We start from the raw sequence: 22,733 nt of genomic DNA on the forward strand, positions 1-22,733 counted from the left end.
AAAATGCAGTCATGGAACACAAGTTCTGGTTGGTAAGTAAAGGCTTTGATCAAAAATAGAAATGTTATTATGTAAAATTATGATATATTATTATATATATATTATTATATATTTCTAGGTCACTTATTAAATAAGTAATTTTGTGACACTGCACATGTGGACTCATTTGTACAGATTATATTTCTTCCAATGAAGCACAAGAGGTGCTTTGGATGATTCTCAAATCACATTGGCAAAAATGATGATCAGATTTTACACAAATGTTACGAGTTCATGCATCGAGGCTTGTTGTCGTTAAAGCAGAAGTGGGCAAACCAAAAACTTAGACATTATGAAATTCATGAGAATTTTTCACGTCTAATTTGTGAAACATTTTCTGCACCAACTATTTATTATGTTACATTATGGCTTAATTCAGATCCGATGATTGTGGGAAATAAAGACAACGTATAAAAATATACCAATAACCAAATTTCCAATCCTGACGAAAGCTTTAGAATTCAGTTGCTTTACTTTGTCGAAAGCCATTAGTGTTCATCAAGACATTTTAAAACCTTTGCTCACAATCCATTATTGAAATGTATGAAAGTAACAATTCACAGTTTTAACCACTTTCAATGATGTTTTTAACTCTACAGACGCCAACAGCACCACTGAATATACAACACAGATGCAGGAAACAACACAAAATCTAACTACACAAGATCCCCCAACAACTTGCTTAAACATTGGTAAAATTCAGCTTCTTTCTCTCATTAAACTTTTAAATACTCAATTCAACACCATTTGGTCACTTGTATGAGCTCCGCAAGTAATTTTCTGCATGATAACAACTGATTCTACTTTTCCTATAACCACGTGTGGTACGTGTGTAGTTTTGTCTCAAAATATCAGTAATATCATGTGTTCTCTGATATAAGTCTTTAGGAAATAACGTGTACTATTGCTATAAAATGAATTTCAGGCATCCAACTGACATAGTACTGCAAAGTGGGGTTCAGTAGTCTGAGACCACTAGTTTTCCTTATTTTCTAATTTAATACAATTGAATCTAAAATATCACTTTCATATTTCACAGTTTATTTATTTTCCTAAACCTTACTGTTTTTGTCCAGGATTAAATTAAGCGTTGAACCACAGATTTCCAATGTGATTTTAGCCTTCTGGACCCCACTGCATGTATGATAATATATTTTTGGAGTTCAAGACCAAAAATACCTACAAAGCAATCAATTGTTTTCCCTTCAAATATAAATATATAAATAAAAGATTGCTATCATATTTGATTCAATACAACTCCATAATCAAATTCACGCATGTATGCGTCGAGAATATAAATCTAGCGATAACACTGCAGCCATAGGAAGAGCCACACTTCTGACCGAATGACAATATATATTTTTTTTGTATCTTGTGTGTGTTACAGCCACAACAATCCCAACAACAAGCATCCCTCCACTGACCATCAGCGATCAGTGGTGGATATGGCTAGCATTGGCAGCTGGATGCGTAGTGCTACTTGTGTCAATTGTTGTCATATGGATCTTGACTCGCAAACCTGAAGGTACATTTACAATGACTCAATGTTGCATTTAAAAAAAAAAACTCTCGCCAATTAATGCCAAACTATTTTTTTTAACAAAAACTATATTAACTTTGAGGAAATCTAACGTTAAAATCCAACAATTCATTGTCCGTCTCACATCATCACGTTTTATGCACTTAAAAAAAAAAAAAATCAGTGAAGAAAAAAATTTCAATCAGAAATCTCTAGTGAATTTTACAACTACAACAATTACAACGAAATTACAAGCAAAACAATGAATTAAGCGTGAAATTTTGGATGACTAAACTAATTTTTTTCTTTAAAACATACTCCAATAATCTTTATTTACAGCTTGGATTTTTTTTTACAGTGTATTTTGTATGTGGCTCAGTTCATTGAAAAAGATTATTTCAAATGCATGTCATTAGCATCATAAAGCAGTTCAACATATCACCATAATGATAATGTTCAACGATTGTAGAACTTTACTAAACTAACCTTACTCTCAATGCTAAAGCCTTGTGGTTATGAATGTCTAGCTTATAACTATACTTTTTGCTATAAACTGAGGAAATAATCAAGATTATTTCTTGCTGTAATCCAAATTATGCCACAAATATTCTCACAAAGACTGTTTGGGGTCCTCATACGAGACTCTGCTGAGAAACAACACATCCTTTTACACATCTATGTACACGGTCAGACATTTCCTTGGTCGCCTATTGAGCGCGGGATGAGTGTGGGTGTCATGTGGTTAAGTGCTATGAGAGTGAGCTCCAGTTGATGATTAGACTGCCTCTCATTGTCTGTGGTTAGACTCGAGCCGTTAGGTGCAGCGTTCACAGCAGAACCATTTTCCTCCATACCCTCAGCGTGGCCTGTGCTTTGCACTGTTAAATCTTTTGATGTAACTCTACTGTAATGTTATGTGTTTCTAGAGAACATCTATGAGAACACCAAACCAGTGGAATCAAGCTGCTGGAGGCGAAACCAGACCAAGATGGACATTTGCGACGTGCAGTCCAAAAAAACTGATACCATTAAACCGCTGAGGAAGTACGACACTCTTTCAAGCAACAGAATCCGCAGGCCATAAGCATTACATATGACAGAAATATATTAAATATCTGATTTCAAATGCCTTACCATGGACACATATTAAATTTTGTAATGTAGCATTTCCCGAGATGGTAAGATGTAAATATTTCTTTTTTTCTTTCTTTCATTTTTTGTCAGAAAGAGATACATGAGAAAACCTGATATTTTTCCTTTAATGACTTTCAGTTGTATCATACTGAAACATTCTGTGGTTACAAATACATGTGAAAAACAATGAAAAGAAAAATCTGCTACACTCCTTTTCCACTCGCAATTAATAAAGCATATTATTGTGACTCTACAAGTAGGTCTAGGCATTTCAGAACCAACATAAAGATGAATCGACCATGATTAGAAAACAAACCACATAGCCTACTGTGAGAGTGGCAAATGAGAGAAGAAAATAAGGAATTGAGCTGTTTCATACTTATGAATCATTAATTCTTATGTAGTCATTAAAGGAACTGAGAATTTTCTTTGAACACCCGTTTCAACATAACTCAACTCAGACATTGACCTTACTTTGGTTAGATGCCATATTGAATTTAACACATATTAAATGTGAAGGACATACTTACAGTCTTTGCAATGGCACGCACTGTATATATCAAAACTCCTAATAACTGAAAACACTGTTCTGTGGTTTTTTTTTCTACTGAAGCTTTTTGAACAATGATGTTGTTAAACAACAATACAATCGATTGAACGCAATGTACTTCTACCCCTCACAGCCTCGTTTCATTCGGACCAAAAATGTGATAACGTTACTCGACGTTATAACCTACCTCAAATCTTGAAAAAAACTTAAATGAACACATCACTATTTTTGAAAATAGGATCATTTTCCAACTTCCCTAGAGTTAAACAGTTGAGTTTTACCGTTTTCTAATCATTAGGCCGATCTTCAGGTCTGGCGTTTGCACTTTTAGCTTAGCATAGATCATTGAATCTGATTAGACAGTTAGCATCTCGCTCAAAAATGAACAAAGAGTTTTGATATTTTTCCTATTTAAAACTCGACTCTTCTGTAGTTACATTGTGTACTAAGACTGACGGAAAATTAAAAGATGTGATTCTCTAGGCTGATATAGCTAGTTAAGTATACTCTCATTCAGGGGCGTAATATTTAAGAAACTTTGCTGCCGTACCACGTGTGCAGCAGGCACAATGATATTACGCAGCGCCTGAAAATAGTCACCAGCAGCTCTGCTATTGCTGCAACTACACAAACTAGCATGGGACTATTTTCAGGTTCGCAAATTAAAAAATTTTCGTCGGCCTTAGTACACAATGTAACTACAGAAGAGTTTCAAACAGGAAGAGTATCAAAACTATTTTGTCATTTTTGAGTGAAATGCTAACGGTCTAATCAGATTCAATGATCTATGCTAAGCTAAGCTTAAAGTGCTAGCGCCAAGACCTGGTGATCAGCTGAATGGATTTGAAAATGGTAAAACTCAACTGTTTAACTCTAGAGGAGTTGGAAATTGAGCCTATTTTCAAAAAATAGTGGCGTGTTCCTTTAAATGAAAGAAGAACTTTCAAACTGTGAACTCTGTGTGCACAAACAAGTGCTTTCCATGTTAGTCGCTGAATATGTATTTTGAACATTGATAAAATTGTTTATTTTTTATAGGCCTACTTATCGATTTCTATTCGATTGTGATACAGTAGTATACTGGTGTTCTGTCTGAGAGAGGATAGAGCCCACTCACACGCTCTTCTGATTGGCTGTACTTTATGATTGATTTTGTTGTATGTTTTTTTTTTTTTTTTTAAAGAAATTAATACTTTTATTCATGTATTCATTATTAATGTTTTTTTTTTTTTTTTACTGTATTTTTCAAATAAATAAACACATCCTTGGTGAGCATGGGACACTTTTTGCAAAAACATTTTTAAAATCTTTCCGTCCACAAATTTTTATTTTTTGTGATTTTTCTGGTGTAAAACGTCATTAATAGATGTTAATTAAGTAGCCTATGAAATGCAGAGGTAGGACAGTAAAAAAATAAACAAATAAATAAACAACAGCACAGAAAGTTTTAAGCAAAAAGTTGGACGCAGTCCTGCAGAGAACAATGCTGTCCTAGTTGCATCTGCATTTAATGCGTAAAAACAAAACAAAAAAAACACTGAAGGCATTTGCCAAACAGGGTCATGCTCACAGACAGGAATTGATGGACACTTGGGTGACCCAAAATGTATCAGTTCATGCACTTCCTTTGTGACCTAGATTCACCAAAAGCTGAACAGTGGAAGACTCACAAAAATAGAATCAATTGTTGAACTATAATTTGGACACTGAGTTAATACTTTGTAAGATATTTGACAAATACAGTAGTGATGTTATGCTTGACTCTGAAGCTCCGCGAGACTAGCACAAAGGTGCTTCAAAAAAAGTCGCACACACCAACTTAATATGTGTGTGTATTTGCATAGCAATGCCTGCACGTTATTGGTCAAACTACTTTTCGATCATTACCTTCAGCAAGTATAAAACAGGAAAACAAAGCCTGAACAAGAAGTGTCTGGGGAAAAAAACAGTGGTAACCCTACACTTAGGAAATGTCTTTAATCTAGGTGAAACAGATTTTTACAGATGTTTATCAGTTTCCAAATGAAACAATCTTTAACAGACATCTTGAAGACGTGCATGTGTTATCTAAGGTCATCTCAAATGCAGGGGCAGTTCTAGACCAAAGTAACTGAGGTGGTTAGACGGGGGCCACTTGTGCTTTCAGGGGACACAATTCATCTCTTTGTTCATCTGAACAATAAGATAAATTCAGTCATTTCCCACAGTCATGTATCACTGCAATCTCTAGGAGTAATCTATAACAATTTCAACTAAAATTAATGTTTCATCTTGATTCATTTATTTGACACATAATTTTGTATTGCAATGTCAGGGGCATCTTGCACTCATCACTTTTGAGGGGGCACGAGTGAAGGTGGGGTGGGGGGTTGCTCTAATGCTTGTCATGTGACACACAGCAACCACAATACCACGGTATGCTTAACTGATAAAGGCTTATGTCCTTACTGAAAAAAAACTGACACGGGGTGACACAAACTAAACAGGGTTTATTACTATATATATATAATTCTAAATATTCCCAAAATATATCATGAAGTATCTTGATTCTCAAATATATTTTGCACCTTTATGGATTATCTATAATGGGCGATGGGCAAAGTAGCTTAATAGTGTGTAATCTATTAACTTTATGCATTAAAATCCATCTTTTTACATGGGTGTCAAAACATAAAATATTTTTTTAATGACTGACTTTGTATTTTATGTGAATTTAATATAAACATTGTAAGTTACTAATAAGCCTGTAACACTTTCATTGTACAAAAGCAAAGAACTTTTACATTATCAAAGAACATTTCCACTTCAGTCCAGCGAGTTCAAGCACTCTCAAACCCCCATAATAATCTCTAGATCTATTTACACTGTGAGATGAATTTCTTATCTCATCTTATCTACCAGCGTGTTTCAGCGGTGACTCATCTGAACGCCTCTGATTGGTCCTTGCATTCATGAACGCAACAAAATAGTTTACAGGATAAACTGCACATTTCACCCAAAATTTTTTGATGTGATATCGTTCCAAATTTGTTTGGCCTCCTAAAACCACTCCTGCAAAATGAGTTTCTCTCTCAGCTCAACCATTCACCGATTAGGTCAGCAATGTACACATCGATGAGTTCCTGGTGAAATCGAAAACATCAGTCGGATCAGTCTTGTGATTTCATACTGCCATCAATTGGTCTTACTGCGCAACAGCAGTTTTTTATTCTTTCTAGTAAAATAAAATAAAAATAAACAGTATAAATAAATATTGTTCATTAAGTGTCATAATTCTGAGAAATGTTAAATATTTCAAATGAAGAAAAATCTAACTTTCTCTATTTTATAATACAATACAATACAATCTTATTCCGATCCACATAGTGTCATACTTTAGATTCCCAAACTCACAATTTATAAGAGAACCTCAACAGACCAATGAGCAGCAATGCAGCGGCGCGCTGAGTGGATGTGATCCGAGCAGAGCGTCTCTCCGCCGGTCACCGGCACTGCTGCTGCCGCTGCTGCTGATGGAGAGAGTGAGACAGACGGGAGGTATGTGGGGAAAATGACAGATACGAGGGTTGCATGTAGTGAACTTTCAGTAATAAATCGGTCAGATCTAATTCCCATTGTCTCCATTGCACTAATGCAAACACATGCAAGATTATCTTTGCTGACAGGATTGCATGGCACAATAAATCAAGGCTTATTTTTTCCTCTGGATCACATTTAGTGAAATGATGCTACGTTTGAAAAGGGCTTGCGATATAGATTTATTGTGGTTTACATTGTTTGAGGTTTATATATGTAATATACAAGTTCTAGTGTCTTGATTTACTAAGCAGATGCCATAGTGCACTGAAGCAGAATGATTTACTTACCTAAAATAGACCATAGATTACTGTTGTTTTTTTAAATGTATTTTTCTATAGTTAATAATAATTACAACAGACTGACTCTAACCCACTGAAGAACATTTATGGATTTATGATCAATATATTTAGTATTTATATTAAATTAATTTCTTTATGTTTAAATGAGTTTATGTAATAATTTATGATTTATTTGGTTTAATATACTGTGATAAAGATGTTAAACCTAAACCTCACATTTTATTGATATCATTTTGTTTATACACTCAAAAAAATTACTTATTGGACAAACTCAATTTAATTGAGGGCAGGATTTCCATCCAATAAATATATGTAGACCCAACCCATAAAAAACCAATTAATGTAATGAAATGTAATCAAGTTGGTCCATTTGGATACATTCCATTATACAATGGATACATTTATAAAATTAGTTTTATGCTTCTTAAACTTAAAACATTTCATTGAAAAATCTATTAGGAAATCCTTCTTTTGCACCCTATAAAGACAAGAGACAAATCTTGATTGAGATCTTTATTTAGAAGCCTTTTTTTCTAGCCTTTGTAGCACATGAACAGTTTATGGAATTCTAAAGTCAAAAACACCCTCATGTTGTTCCAAACCCGTGAGACCTCCGTTTATCTTTGGAACACAGTTTAAGATATTTTAGATTTAGTCCGAGAGCTCTCAGTCCCTCCATTGAAGCTGTGTGTACGGTATACTGTCCATGTCCAGAAAGGTAAGAAAAACATCATTAAAGTAGTCCATGTGACATCAGAGGGTCAGTTAGAATTTGTTGAAGCATCGAAAATACATACAACGCGCTCACAACAGACACTGAAGAGAAGACAATGCTGAATAAAGTCGTAATTTTTGCTATTTTTGGACCAAAATGTATTTTCGATGCTTCAAAATATTCTAACTGACCCTCTGATGTCACATGGACTACTTTAATGATGTTTTTCTTACCTTTCTGGACATGGACAGTATACCGTACACACAGCTTCAATGGAGGGACTGAGAGCTCTCGGACTAAATCTAAAATATCTTAAACTGTGTTCCAAAGATAAACGGAGGACTTACAGGTTTGGAACAACATGAGGGTGAGTCATTAATGACAATTTTAATATCTGGGTGAACTTTAAAAGGGATAAATGAAAATTTTGTCATCATTTACTCATCCTCAGGTTGTTCCAAACATATACAAATGTCTTTATTCTGTTGAACACAAAGGAAGATGTGTTAAAGAATATGGGAAACTGAACAGTTCTGCGCCACCACTGACTTCCATAGTAGGAAGAAAAAAAACAACAAAAAATCAATGGTGGCCCAGAACAGTTCAGTTTCCCATATTCTTTAACACATCTTCCTTTGTGTTCAACAGAATAAAGACATTTATACAGGTTTGGAACAACTCCAGGATCTGTAAATGTTGAAAATTTTCATTTTTGGGTGAACTATCCCTAAAAAGACATAAATGACTAACTAGAAATACACAAAAAGTGTGTAAGAAAAAGCATGTAAGAATGTATAAAAAGGAAAAAATTTTGTGTGTGTGCATGTATTTTCAAATAATTCAAATTATTGCACATCTCATGCAAACAGCTTGATTTTGAGTTGCAGGATCTTTGCATTCAAGTCCATCAAAGTTCATTAGGTTTTCTGGATAAACTCGAAGGTGTACAGTTGTGGCCAAAAGTTTTGAGAATTACATAAATATTAGTTTTCAAAATGTTTGCTGCTAAACTGCTTTTAGATCTTTGTTTCAGTTGTTTCTGTGATATACTGAAATATAATTACAAGCACTTCATACGTTTCAAAGGCTTTTATCGACAATTACATTACATTTATGCAAAGAGTCAGTATTTGCAGTGTTGGCCCTTCTTTTTCAGGACCTCTGCAATTCGACTGGGCATGCTCTCAATCAACTTCTGGGCCAAATCCTGACTGATAGCAACCCATTCTTTCATAATCACTTCTTGGAGTTTGTCAGAATTAGTGGGTTTTTGTTTGTCCACCTGCCTCTTGAGGATTGACCACAAGTTCTCAATGGGATTAAGATCTGGGGAGTTTCCAGGCCATGGACCCAAAATTTCAACATTCTGGTCCCCGAGCCACTTAGTTATCTCTTTTGCCTTATGGCACGGTGCTCCACCATGCTGGAAAATGCATTGTTCTTCACCAAACTGTTGTTGGATTGTTGGAAGAAGTTGCTGTTGGAGGGTGTTTTGGTACCATTCTTTATTTATGACTGCGTTTTTGGGCAGAATTGTGAGTGAACCCACTCCCTTGGATGAGAAGCAACCCCACACATGAATGGTGTCAGGATGCTTTACTGTTGGCATGACACAGGACTGATGGTCGCGCTCACCTTTTCTTCTCTGGACAAGGCTTTTTCCAGATGCCCCAAACAATCGGAAAGGGGCTTCATCAGAGAATATGACTTTGCCCCAGTCCTCAGCAGTCCATTCACTATACTTTCTGCAGAAGATCAATCTGTCCCTGATGTTTTTTTTGGAGAGAAGTGGCTTCTTTGCTGCCCTTCTTGACACCAGGCCATCTTCCAAAAGTCTTCGCCTCACTGTGCGTGCAGATGCGCTCACACCTGACTGCTGCCATTCCTGAGCAAGCTCTGCACTGGTGGCACTCCGAACCCGCAGCTGAATCGTCTTTAGGAGACGATCCTGGCGCTTGCTGGACTTTCTTGGACGCCCTGAAGCCTTCTTTACAAGGATTGAACCTCTTTCCTTGAAGTTCTTGATGATCCTATAAATTGTTGATTTAGGTGCAATCTTAGTAGCCACAATATCCTTGACTGTGAAGCCATTTTTTTGCAACGCAATGATGGCTGCACGTGTTTCTTTGCAGGTCACCATGGTTAACAATGGTAGAACAATGATTTCAAGCACCACCCTCCTTTTAACATGTGAAGTCTGCCATTCTAACCCAATCAGCCTGACATAATGATCTCCAGCCTTGTGCTCGTCAACATTCTCACCTGAGTTAACAAGTCGATTACTGAAATGATCTCAGCAGGTCCTTTAATGACAGCAGTGAAATGCAGTGGAAAGGTTTTTTTGGGATACTTGAGGTTTTCAGGAAAACTAAGATCAAGAGCATAAATGAGGCAGATTGATGAATGCCAGGATCACGCAGTCTAGGTTGCTCAAAACCTTAATGCCCTCGACCACAACTCCGATGTCTTCTGTACAATCTCCTTTTTGGATTTTGTAAATCTCCATGACTGTGTTTGGGATTTAATTTTCTGCATCCTCAGTGGCCTGGACAAAACACAAAACACTTTGGTTAAGTGAATTTGACCCTTCATATTTTAAAAGTAATCAGCAAATTGCATTGCTACTTTTCAGTCTGAAACTCAACATCTTCCTTAACTTCTTGGACTGTTTGATTCTGGTCTTTTCAGTGCCGCCTTTGCACTTTCTTTTATACAATTTTTTTCTATTATCTTTTGCTCGCATATCTCCAACAATGACTTCTTGCTTTTTTTGAGCAAGGTGCCGCTTTCAGGGAAGTCACAAGCCAATTAACAATTGTGATTCCTTATCTTACTCTTTAAGAAAATAATGTTTATTCTTGTATTGTTTATTCTTTAAGAAAATAATGGACAGAATAAGGCACGTTCCAAATATTTGTACTGTATACCATAATGTAGGCCTAAAGCCCCGTTCACACCAAGTACGATAACTATAAAGATAACGATATTAGCGTCCACACCAGCGAATGATATCGTCTGTTTATTCTGAGCGCATGTGCGTCTGCTGCTTTAAATCCTCGAGCTCGTTACAGCAGGCTTGATTCTGATTGGATGTCAATGTTTGTATTGTTCATCAGCTGGAAAAAAACATGCAGGAAGGAAGTCGACCGGAAGTTGAAGTCGGCCGCGTGCCGCCATCTTGTAGCAGAACTTCACTTGCGTTAGCATCCCATTGACTCCCATTCATTTTGGCGTCACTTTGACAGCGAATAACTTTACATCTGAGGCGTTTAAAGACTCCATTTGTCCATTATTTATTTCTAAAGATACACGACAATGTATAAAGGGCTCATTACCTTCTATGTTACATTATGGCCCCGTAGAAATAGTTTGTGTAAAAATAGGCTAACGATTGCATCATAACCACTCGACTCTCTGTCGCACAGTAGAGAAATTACCGTACAGACAGGAGAAGCTCGCAGGCAATCGGGGAGACGTCAAGAGAGAAGCCCATAGATACAAGCCCTGGCGTTACATTTTAAAATACTATACAAAATAATTAATCTGAATACGTACTCCTGCTCACTCATGCCAAAGAACTCCATGCTCAAACTCGCCGTCTCTGCAAGATTAACGGTGGCAGTTTGCACGCACAGCTACAAGAAGATTTACATCTGTCAGACAGGTTGCTGACGTCATCAAGCTTAGTTTGAGTCTGCGCGTCAGAAACGGAAGTGCTAAAAATCGCTAAAAATGGGTTTCGCTTGTCTCAATTGAGTTCCAATGGGGTCGCTGTGTCCATTTCTTTTACGGTCTATGGAAAAAATCGTTTTGCAAATGATTCCAACGATACCGTTTCTCTATGCCTTTATCGTTATAGTTGTAGTGTGGACTCTGCTATTCTTAAATATTGAGAACGATTTTTAGAACTATATCTTTATCGTTATCTTTATCTTTATACAGGGTATCTGCAGGTTTCTGAAAGTTAGATTTAAGATTTTTTAAGACCTTTTTAATACCATGCAGAATTAAATTTAAGACCAATTTCATATCAACAAATCTGCAAACAGCAAATACCACCAATTACGATCCTTAACACACATTGTTTATTGACATATTGAAGGCGTGAAAGAACAATAAATTGCAAAACATAGCGCAAAGACTGACTAAACATTAGGCAGAACATCGACAGCCTACAAAGATTTCAAACAAACTGCACAGCAGTAACATGAGGCATGTACACTGCATGCCAATAATCTGAACATTGGGTTTTTACTGTATAGATCTCAGTTCTTTGCCCTTTGTATCCAACTCGGTCTCAATTTGCTGTAATTCATTTGTTTTTTCTTTATATCGCTTCCTCAGTGTGTTGGATTTTGTAATGAGCTGTGCCATCAAGGTGCCAGCTTTTTACCTCAGCTTCTTCTGCAAGCTGTTCAGCATCCTTCTGCAGGCTCAAAGATACCTGGATCAGAATTCTCTTTTTTTTCAGGTCCTCGATGTCGTCTTCCAAAGCTTTGCGCTTCTGTGCCTGGACATCAGTGATTTTGATTTTTTTCTGCTGATCAAGGTGCATTCTGTATCTTGATCTAGCAGATGCAGCAGAGGCCAGTAACTCCTTTGAGATAGGGACATTGAGGAGCCCCCCACAGATGCTGACAATCACATATTAGTCGATGACTGACCATTGTCTCCTCCTGCATATTGCAGGTCTCCACTTCTTTATTAATGGAGAATCCTCTCTCCACTGTTGCCTGCCCATGGGACAGGAGAAGCAGTTTCTTGCAAAAGCTCCATAACTCATCGCGCTGCCCAAGAACTCCATGCAGGAATATGTCTAGCCTGGTTTCTGTTGGTTTGTATGAGAATAAGCTCTCATTTTAAACAGATAAAAATTCATTGAATTGCTGAATTATAACATCACCTGCAGAAAACAACAAAATAATATTCATTTAATTATAAAAATGTATGCATATAAATTAATACATAATATTTACACAAGTCATTTTTGACATTTAAAAGCATATTTCATAACTTGATTTAATACACTCTGATAGAACTAAACTATTCTTTCCTACCAGCAGAGACACCTCCTGACAACTGTTGGGCTTGCAAAAACCTCTGCACCAGTTTTGTCATATTGCTCTTGCACCAGTCAGGGTCAGACATCATCATGCTGGGGTCCAAACAGGCCACCTACCTCACTACAGGATACTTTAATGGGCTCTTTTCCTGTACTTTCTGGGTGATGGTATACATAACCTTGACACAGTCTTTCCTAAACTCCAGGGCTGTGAGTTCACCTATCTTTTTCTGTTTCTGTAGTTCCTGGTGGGAGGATGTAAACAGCCTATTATAACCTATTATTACCTTTTATAAAATCAAGCTTTCAGCTGAATCCATCAAAATTACAATTTTATAGGTGAAAGAATACCTTAAGGAGTGATTCTGCACCCAATCCCATGTTTACTTCCTTTAGGTTGACCCAGCTCTGTTTGTCACTGACATCCAGCCTCACCAGCTGCAGTGAACTGATATCCTTGAGAACCTCTTTCTTGACAAAACGCCTCAGCATACCTCAGCCAAAAGACACACAAAGAATGTTACCCAAATATTTCATTTAATTTATTTCAATTTAATTAATTGACATTCAACATAAAAAGACTATTGTAGTATACTATTGTAACAAGTATTGTTCTTTTTGTTTGCTTAATACCATTGTCCGCTAAGCTATGCAAACTTCCATAAGATTACAATTAAAATGATCAGATTAATTATTAGCATTATCAGAGTAGAGTGCAGTAATAGAATTACCTTCATCAGTTCAGCCAAGCAAGGAACGGAATCACTGGTACATCCGTTTGATAGAAGGAACAATTAATCCGTGCAAGTTAATACACAGAGAAAAAAAAAAAGTTTGCTATGGTAATCTTTCATCAAAATCTGAAAAGTTATTAGTTCCTTTTCTGATGGTGTCAGTCAAAAGCTTTATTTTAAATAAACATTATTCCTTTATAACTTTGTATTTATCAGAATCCTGAAACTATCACAGGTTATAAAATATATTGCAGCACTAAAGTTTCCAACATTAATAATAAATCAGCTAATTAAAATGATTTCTGAAGGATCATGTGATCCTGAAGACTGGAGTAATGATGATGAAATGTCAGTTTTACCATTACAGGAATAAATTACTTGGGCTATACATATTTAATAAATTATTATTATTTATTTTTTTGTATTTTTGATCAAATAAATGCAGCCTTGATGAGCATAAGAAACTTCTTTGAAAAACATTACAAATATTAATGTGTCTAATATATACATACACACTACATATCAAAAAAGATTAATTACTGCTAGCTAGAATGCATAAAAATGATTAGTGATGGGTTGGTACTTTGAAATGGTGAAGCAAATCCTGAGCTGTCCCACGTCCCATGAATTGTGAACCTAAGTATCTTGACTGGACGTGATCTTGTCCCCAATATCGTACATGCAAGTCCAATTGCTTATTTTTGGACATTTCATTAAGGCTCTTGTCAAACATTAAAACAAACATTTCCTTGTTAACATCTGCATCGAGGAGTTTGGTTATGTAAGGAGCCAGTCTAAATCTGGCAATGAATGCAGTTTTGTCTTTACCGCACGCAAATGTACGAGCGATTTCTGAATCGGGAAACATGGTTCGAAAAATGTCCCCAACAGCATCGTTAGCGTTATAGGACTGGTGCTTTGTTACAGTACACAGACACCAGAGTACCTCAGCTCTGAGCGTTGCAGTGGAGCCAAACGTTGTTCGGATGTCTTGTGGTGTAGAAACCGCTGTGCTTGAAGCGGATGCAGATACTGGAGTAAGGCATGGAGCTGCGTTCTGTGGCACTGAGGTGGGCGCAACGGAACAGAACTGAGAAATACCCGTTGTTTTCCGACAGGTTTCCGCAGCCGCTTTGTGTTTTTCACACTGCATGCGGGTCTCCAAAGCTTTGATCCCCATTGTTCCGAGTTTTAAAACTTTCTTGCACAATATACACCGGACCTCGAAAGCATTGCCACAAACTGGTCTTAACCACAACGCAAATTTAGGGTTATGTAACCAGTTTTCATTATATCTGCACTTCCCCATGGTTAAAGCAAGAAATATTCACCATTTGCTAACGATCCAGTCACGCACCTATCAAATTTCCCCGTGAACTTGTAATTTGTTAGATGGTTCCGCCTATTTTTTTCTGCGTGACAAATAGACGAAATGTTACATGATTTTAAAATGAAAATAAAATCTTCTTTATGGTGTCGGTTTGATTGTATTTTCAAGACCTTTGAAACGCGGATTTAAGTCATTTTAATGCTAATTAAGGCCTTATTTTTACATTATGGAATTTAAGACTTTTTAAGGATCCGCGGACACCCTGTTTATAGTTATCGTGTTTGGTGTGAACGGGCCTTTAGTCTGCCTGCAGTTAAAAAGTTATCCGAAATAAAAATAATTTTTTTGCTTAAGCTATTTATGTACAACTATTCTAAAAATAATTTTAATGTCATACAAAAAATGTCATCAGCCTGAGAAATTGTACCATCATAGAATTGTGACATAAGTAATTTAGGTAAAAATACTGTGAAATTAAAACTGGCATTACATTTGAAAGCATAACAAGGTCTATGAAGCATCAGTCAATCAAGCATTTTTTTTCTTAAAGTTTTGAACTAAAATATTATTGCAACTTTAGCCTTTGGATGAATGAAAATGCTATTTCTTTTTCAATTAAAGAAAACTTAGAGATTGTGGACCACTTGCTTGGATTTTGTAGCCTACTTTAATAATGACATCCAAGTTTAAGAATAGCCTACGTTAGAAGGATTTTATTTTATTTATTATTTTGTAGACTTAATGCATTTTCCCCCTCTCTGTTTAACAGCATTAATTAACAATGAAAGACGTCTTCCCTCAAGTAGAGTAAATGTTTTCCTGCCGTGCTGGATGTGGGGCTCATTATAAATAAATTGTTTGCATTCGACTAAACTGATTTGGTAAATTAAAAAGCGCACGGTGAAGGTGCAGTTAGCGCGAGCCTCGCTCGCTGTGAAGCAGGAGCAGCAATTCTGCCTGGTCTTAAAGCCTTCTGCCACACCTACAAATAAAACAATGATTTGCGCAAAAAGAACGATTAGTTATCAATAGAGATTTTATTACGGATATGATCCAACATAATATGGGCTGCGAAAAAATAATATATAAAAATAGTGAGTTCAGGCAGTCTATGTACAGCATAGTTCAAACCAGTGGCATGCAACACCGGTGTCGCGGCCCAAAAACAAACCGGCCCACTGGGAATCCTCCCGGTGCTCCCGATTAGCCAATCCGGGCCTGATAATAAGCTTTTCAATAGTGACGAAAGTGATGTGACATACAGCCAAGTATGCTGATCCATACTCGGAATTCGTGCTCTGCTTTTTTAACCCATCCAAAGTGCACACACACAGCAGTGGACATAATGAAACAAAATCTTATTATTCCACTAATATATATTGTTTTATTATGAAATGAAAATTTAGCATTTAGTAATAACCAATCATATATTATAAAACATAAAAGTATTAACAGAACTGTTATATAAATTTAAAAAAAATCCCTTACCACATAACTTACTCCTTGAAGAAAGAGTGTATCTTCAGTCAGGTAGATCATCAGGCCTTTCAGGATGCAGGGGGAAATCAAGACTGAAATAAGCCAACTGCAGAAAGCTGTACAATAACTCTCTCACACACACACACACACACACACACACACCATATTCCAGCATTGCAATCTTGACATCGCAGATTCATTATACGAAGCTTCAGAACTAAAGCGGGGTTACAGATTATATGTCCCTAAGAATCCGCATTACATTAATTCATTTGCACGCGGGTTTTATTAATTTTTATACCGTGTATTCTCCGTGTATATTCATGCAGCGAGCAGTTACGCCCGTATCGTTTCGGTTCAATACGAGTACATGTACCTACCGTTCCACTCCTAGTTCTGATGTAGGCTTACCCCTGATTTCCCATGGGCATGGATTTTATGGTGAAATGTCTTATTTTTCATTCTAGGCAGGTCAAATTGGATCAAGAACAATGCACTGTGGCCAATTCAGCGTTAGTGACGCAGCAAAAAATAGACTCGGCGCCGAAACAATCGCGGCGATCGCAAGCCTCCAATTCATTTTATGACGGATATATCAATCCACATATCAAACCAATTAGTTAAGAACCAATTTTGCACAGTTACAGGCACATTCTGAATCGTTAGACTGGTCTAACAAAGAATTTGCAAGTTGCGTGAGTACGTTAAGCTATCGAAGTGACACTTGGAACAATTCACCTCGCACAACTTTTACTGCTGTTGCATATTTCACTCAAAATTATGATAGGTTAAACATTCTCTTACAGTTAGGTAAATTCTTTATTACAAATACTCAAACAATATAATACTTACCAATAACGAATACGACATAGCAGTCCTTTTGGCGGCAGACGAGAAAATGGCGGACACAAACGCTCTCTGAGATTGTTCTTCTCTGAGCTTGGCTGCGTCCGAAATCGCATACTGCGTACTGGGTACTACATTTGAATTTGAACGTACTACTCGACCGTTAGAAAAGTACGTTCAATATAGTATGAATGTGGGTAGTATAAATGGAATTCGGACGTACTACATCCGCCATGTTGACATTGTCACGTGACATACGTCGTCACAACAACGCGTAAATTTAAAGAGCCCAATCTACTATCGCTTTCGTCTGCGTTTTTACGTCGTTTGAATTAACAATTCAAAGCAGGCGTCGGTCAGCTGTTCGCAGATCACGCCTTCGTTGACAGCTTGTAAATCCTTTACTAAATATAAATTTAGCTTTTAATTGTCTACCTCAGAATAACAGCAGCTACATCTGTGAACAGAATGACAGCCTGATTTTATGTAAGGATATAAAGTAATTTATTGTAATAAATGAATACAAATAAAATTACACAAAAGGAACATAAATCAATTAATGAATGAATGAATGCTTAGACAAATACACACACACACACACACACACACCTATACACATAAATACACACAAATACATTGTAGAAATATACACAGAAACACACACACATATACACACATCCCAATATATACATAAATACACATAGACAACACACACACACACACACACACACACATATATAGATATAGATAAAGATAGATATATTAGCAAAAATGTTTAACATGTTTCTTCTGGTAACTGGATGGCTGTCACATACAAACTGAACCAGCAGCAAGTGAAGCCCAGTGTTATTTCAACAGGAAGCGGTTTCATTCTGTTCAGCTGCAGGTCACCAGCAGGAGAAGTCCCATGATATGTTTGTTGAGTATCCTGGGTCTGTGTATGATGCCAGCGTGCTGAAGAACAGCTCTATTTACACTGAAGGCCTGTATCCACCTGCAGGAAAACACATCCTGGGAGATGGTGTGTGTCCTTGTTTGAGTGCACACATCTGCCTCATCACTCCATACAGAGAGCCTGAACAGAATCCTGCACAGGTTTGATTCAACACCAATGATGCTCGTGCACAGAACATTGTTGAGAGAGCCATCAGGATGATGAAGACAAGCTGTGCTCCATCTTCTTCTTCTTCAAGGCCCTGGAAGTGAGTCCTGCCTTTGTGCAGATGTTGTTGCATGCTGTGCAGTGCTCCACAACCTCAGTCTTCTGAATGGAGACATTGTTGATGCAGAAGTTGTGGAGGATCATGACGATAATACACTGGAACCCCAAAAAGAAGTCAGCACAGGAGAGCATGTGTGGGACAATCTGAGCACAGCTGTGTCACACCAGACGACAGTGTGCAGCTCTTCAAGAGCAGGATTACCTGTAGGACAGTTGAACAGGTTAAGACTCTGCAAATCAGTTCATGTTCTCATATTGCTATTGTTTCAGCTTCTGTAAGTTATGAAGGTAATTTTAAGACTGTCAAATCAAGATATACATATATTAGTTAAGAAATATAAATATATCAGAATCAGAATCAGAATGAGCTTTATTGCCAGGTATGTTCACACATACGAGGAATTTGTTTTCGTGACAGAGCTCCGCAGTGCAACATAACAGCGACAGAACAAAAAACACAATAAGGAATAAACAATACAAAAAAATACAAATAGGTGGGTAAGGATTGACAATATACAAATTGACAATGTATGGCAGGTATATTAAAAAGAGCATTTATGTATGTACATGTATATTATGTGGAAAAATTGTAACTGTACGCTAAGTATGTGTGTTTGGATAAATAAGTGTATGTGTATATAAATATAAATAAGTATCGTGTGTTCCATGTATGTACATGTATATTATGTGCAAAAGATTTACGTGTACGCTAAGTATGTGTGTTGGATAAAAAAGTGTAGTGTATATAAATATAAATAGTGTAGTGTGTCCCACAGTTATTATCAGATGTTCATAAGATGGATTGCCTGAGGGAAGAAACTGTTCCTGTGTCTGGTCGTTCTGGTGCTCAGTGCTCTGTAGCGTCGACCAGATGGCAACAGTTCAAAGAGGGAGTGTGCTGGATGTGAGGGGTCCAGAGTGATTTTAACAGCCCTTTTGCTCACTCTGGATAAGTACAGTTCTTGAATAGATGGGAGGGTTGTACCGATAATTCGCTCAGCAGTCCGGACTACCCTCTGTAGTCTTCTGAGGTCCGATTTAGAAGCTGAGCTGAACCAGACAGTTACTGAAGTGCAGAGGATGGATTCGATGATGGTGGAGTAGAACTGTTTCAGCAGATCCTGTGGCAGGTTGAACTTCCTCAGCTGGCGAAGGAAGTACAACCTCTGCTGGGCCTTTTTCACAATGGAGTCAATGTGAATGTCCCACTTCAGGTCCTGAGAGATAGTGGTGCCCAGGAACCTGAATGACTCCACTGCAGTCGCAGTGCTGTTCATGATGGTGAGTGGGGGGAGTGCAGGGGGGTTTCTCCTGAAGTCCACGATCATCTCCACTGTTTTGAGCGTGTTAAGCTCCAGGTTGTTGAGACTGCACCAGACAGCCAGCTCTTTAACCTCCTGTCTGTAAGCAGACTCGTCACCGTCCTGAATGAGGCCGATGAGTGTGGTGTCATCTGCAAACTTCAGGAGCTTGACAGAGGGGTCCTTAGATGTGCAGTCATTAGTGTACAGGGAGAAGAGCAGTGGGGAGAGAACACAGCCCTGGGGAGCTCCGGTGCTGATTGTACGGGTGCTGGATGTGTATTTTCCCAGCCTCACTAGCTGCTGCCTGTCTGTCAGGAAGCTGTTGATCCACTGACAGACGGAGGTGGGCACGGAGAGCTGAGTTAGTTTGGGCAGGAGGAGGTTTGGGATGATCGTGTTGAAGGCAGAGCTGAAGTCCACAAACAGGATCCTCACATAGGTCCCCGGTCTGTCTAGGTGTTGCAGAACATAATGCAGTCCGATGTTTACTGCATCGTCCACAGATCTGTTTGCTCTGTAGGCAAACTGAAGAGGATCCAGCAAGGGTCCAGTGATGTCCTTCAGGTGGGCCAGCACCAGTTTTTCAAATGACTTCATGACTACAGACGTTAGAGCCACAGGCCTGTAGTCATTTAGTCCTGTAATTTTGGATTTCTTTGGGATGGGGATGATGGTGGAGCGTTTGAAGCATGAAGGGACTTCGCACAGCTCCAGCGATCTGTTGAAGATCTTTGTGAAGATGGGGGCCAGCTGGTCAGCACAGGATTTCAGACAGGCTGGTGTAACACAATCTGGGCCTGGTGCTTTTTTCCTTTTCTGCTTCCTGAAGACCTGGCGCACCGCATCCTCGCTGATCTGTATTGCAGGTGTAGGGGAGAGGGGGGATGCAGGAGGTGTGAATGGTGAGAGCGCTTGATTGGAGAGGTGTTCAGGGTGGGTTGCAGGAGTTGTGAGTGGTGTGAACAGTTGTTTGGAGAGGCATTCAGGGTTGGTTGCAGGAGTTGTGAATGGTGAGAGCGGTTGATTGGAGAGGTGATCAGGATGGGTTGCAGGAGCTGTTAATGGTGTTAATGAAATTTATATATACTATAAATCACATAAATATGTATAAATACACATGTAAATATTTACATTTAAACGTGTGTGTATTTATATGTACACATAAATATATTACACTCCAGGAATTCATATTACAGTTATTTGAAAATCTAGTAACATATCACATAACATATCATACCAACATATTTGCAACAAGTTAAATTTTACAATATGTATTACTTTATCCCTGGGGTAAATTTTAGATTTCCACTGTTTTTCACTCATTTTTGATACCCAAATGTAAAGTCCTCATCTTCTACACATACAGAAACTGACCTGAAGCTGCTGAAGTTTATTTTCCTGACATTATTATAAAAACGTCTTAAGAAATTCCCTTTTGCTGTTGCTTTAAACTCTATTACACTACTTTACGAAAATGTTAATGTAGTTTTGTCTGAAGCTTTGTGCTCTTATCCCTGTAGAAATGAAAAATAAATAAACAAATAAATAGAGAGAATAATTTTAAATGTGACCTGGTGTATTGGTATTTCTCTAAAGTGTGGCACCCATTCTCAAGACAACATTCTTCAGATGTTAAGATGTTTCTTGTTTAAAAACAACTGGAAACTGCTACAAAATCAGTGTGCATGCACACAAGTGCTTCAAAAGTTATTTGCTATTAAGCACTTTGCAACTGACAAAATAGCAACTGGAAATACCTGGAAATTAATATTGTAATAAAAAAACAGCATAAATCAGTGATGATCCTAACATAAATACATGGAAAGAGTGAGTAGTTAAGATTAATTTTCATTTATATAACGTTACTTTCTGAATTATGCTTTACAAGTGTGTTCATCAGTCTCTGTAACATCAGAACAGGATTTACACATTACTGATGATTTATGATCAAACTGAGGCACTTATTAACAATAGTTTGCCATGTAAGTTATACAACAATTTTTTTCAAAATATCAACACTAGTAAAATGTAAATTAACTTGTTTCAATTACTTAAATTTTGTAACTTTATATCATTAAATTACTTAACGAGCCTCGTCTGTAGAAAGCAGCCTTAACAAGCTGAGGCACAGCCTCTGATCGATAATGATTATTAAACATATTTTTAAACTCAATTTACAAAATAGTCTCATTAGTTTACAATGTGTAAAACTTTAACAAATCAGTCGTTTTCTTGGATTATGTTAAACAAGTACACTTTAACCACAATGAACAGCGTTTATCCATAAGGTACTTACACTTCAAAACAGCGGCGTCACGATTTTCCGTTATTTTCGAATATGAGTATGAATATGAGTATGACGAGTCCTCTCCCGTGGCCTCATGGGATAGAGTAGTGTCCATCGTATGGGTAATTCGGGCGGAAGTAGTAGGCCATCCGGGTACATCTAAGAATTCGGACATACTGGGTGCTTCTCAATTCATATTTGTGCATCCTCGTTTCCTTTCCTCGCTTCCTTTCCTCGTTTCTTAGCTCCACCCTTTCAGGATGCGAGGGAAGGACGCAAGGAAAAGACGTGAGGATGGAGGACTTGAATCAAGTGAAATGATTTATCCTCGCTCCCTTCAGCGTTACTTCAAAGTGTCATCAGCTGTAATTAAAGGGATCTGCCCTTATGTTGTTAAAGTTTGTTAATTAAGACATTCATAATAAATATTAATAAAGCAAGATGCCCTGTTTGAAATATATGACATGCATGGTTTATTTGAAGTGAAAAGGTAAAATATAAATAAAAATTGTTACAACAGATGTGAAGGGGGAGGAGAATTTATACGTTCGTCACGTTAAGTCGATAAAAGACTTCCTCGTGAAGAATTCATGGGTGCTTCTCAATATCCCTACTCGTCTCCTCGCTCCTCCGT

At 37.4% G+C, this 22,733-nt stretch overlaps 1 long non-coding RNA gene across 1 annotated transcript; it reads left to right on the plus strand.

The window, feature by feature from the left end:
* The first annotated feature begins 665 nt into the window (after positions 1-665).
* LOC132131633 (uncharacterized) lies at positions 666-3,577 on the plus strand. The gene is made up of 3 exons (XR_009428908.1): positions 666-731; positions 1,427-1,564; positions 2,485-3,577. It is a non-coding gene; the product is annotated as an uncharacterized LOC132131633 (long non-coding RNA).
* The last annotated feature ends 19,156 nt before the right edge of the window (positions 3,578-22,733 follow it).

Source organism: Carassius carassius, chromosome 48, assembly GCF_963082965.1.
Source record: "Carassius carassius chromosome 48, fCarCar2.1, whole genome shotgun sequence".
NCBI lineage: Eukaryota > Metazoa > Chordata > Actinopteri > Cypriniformes > Cyprinidae > Carassius > Carassius carassius.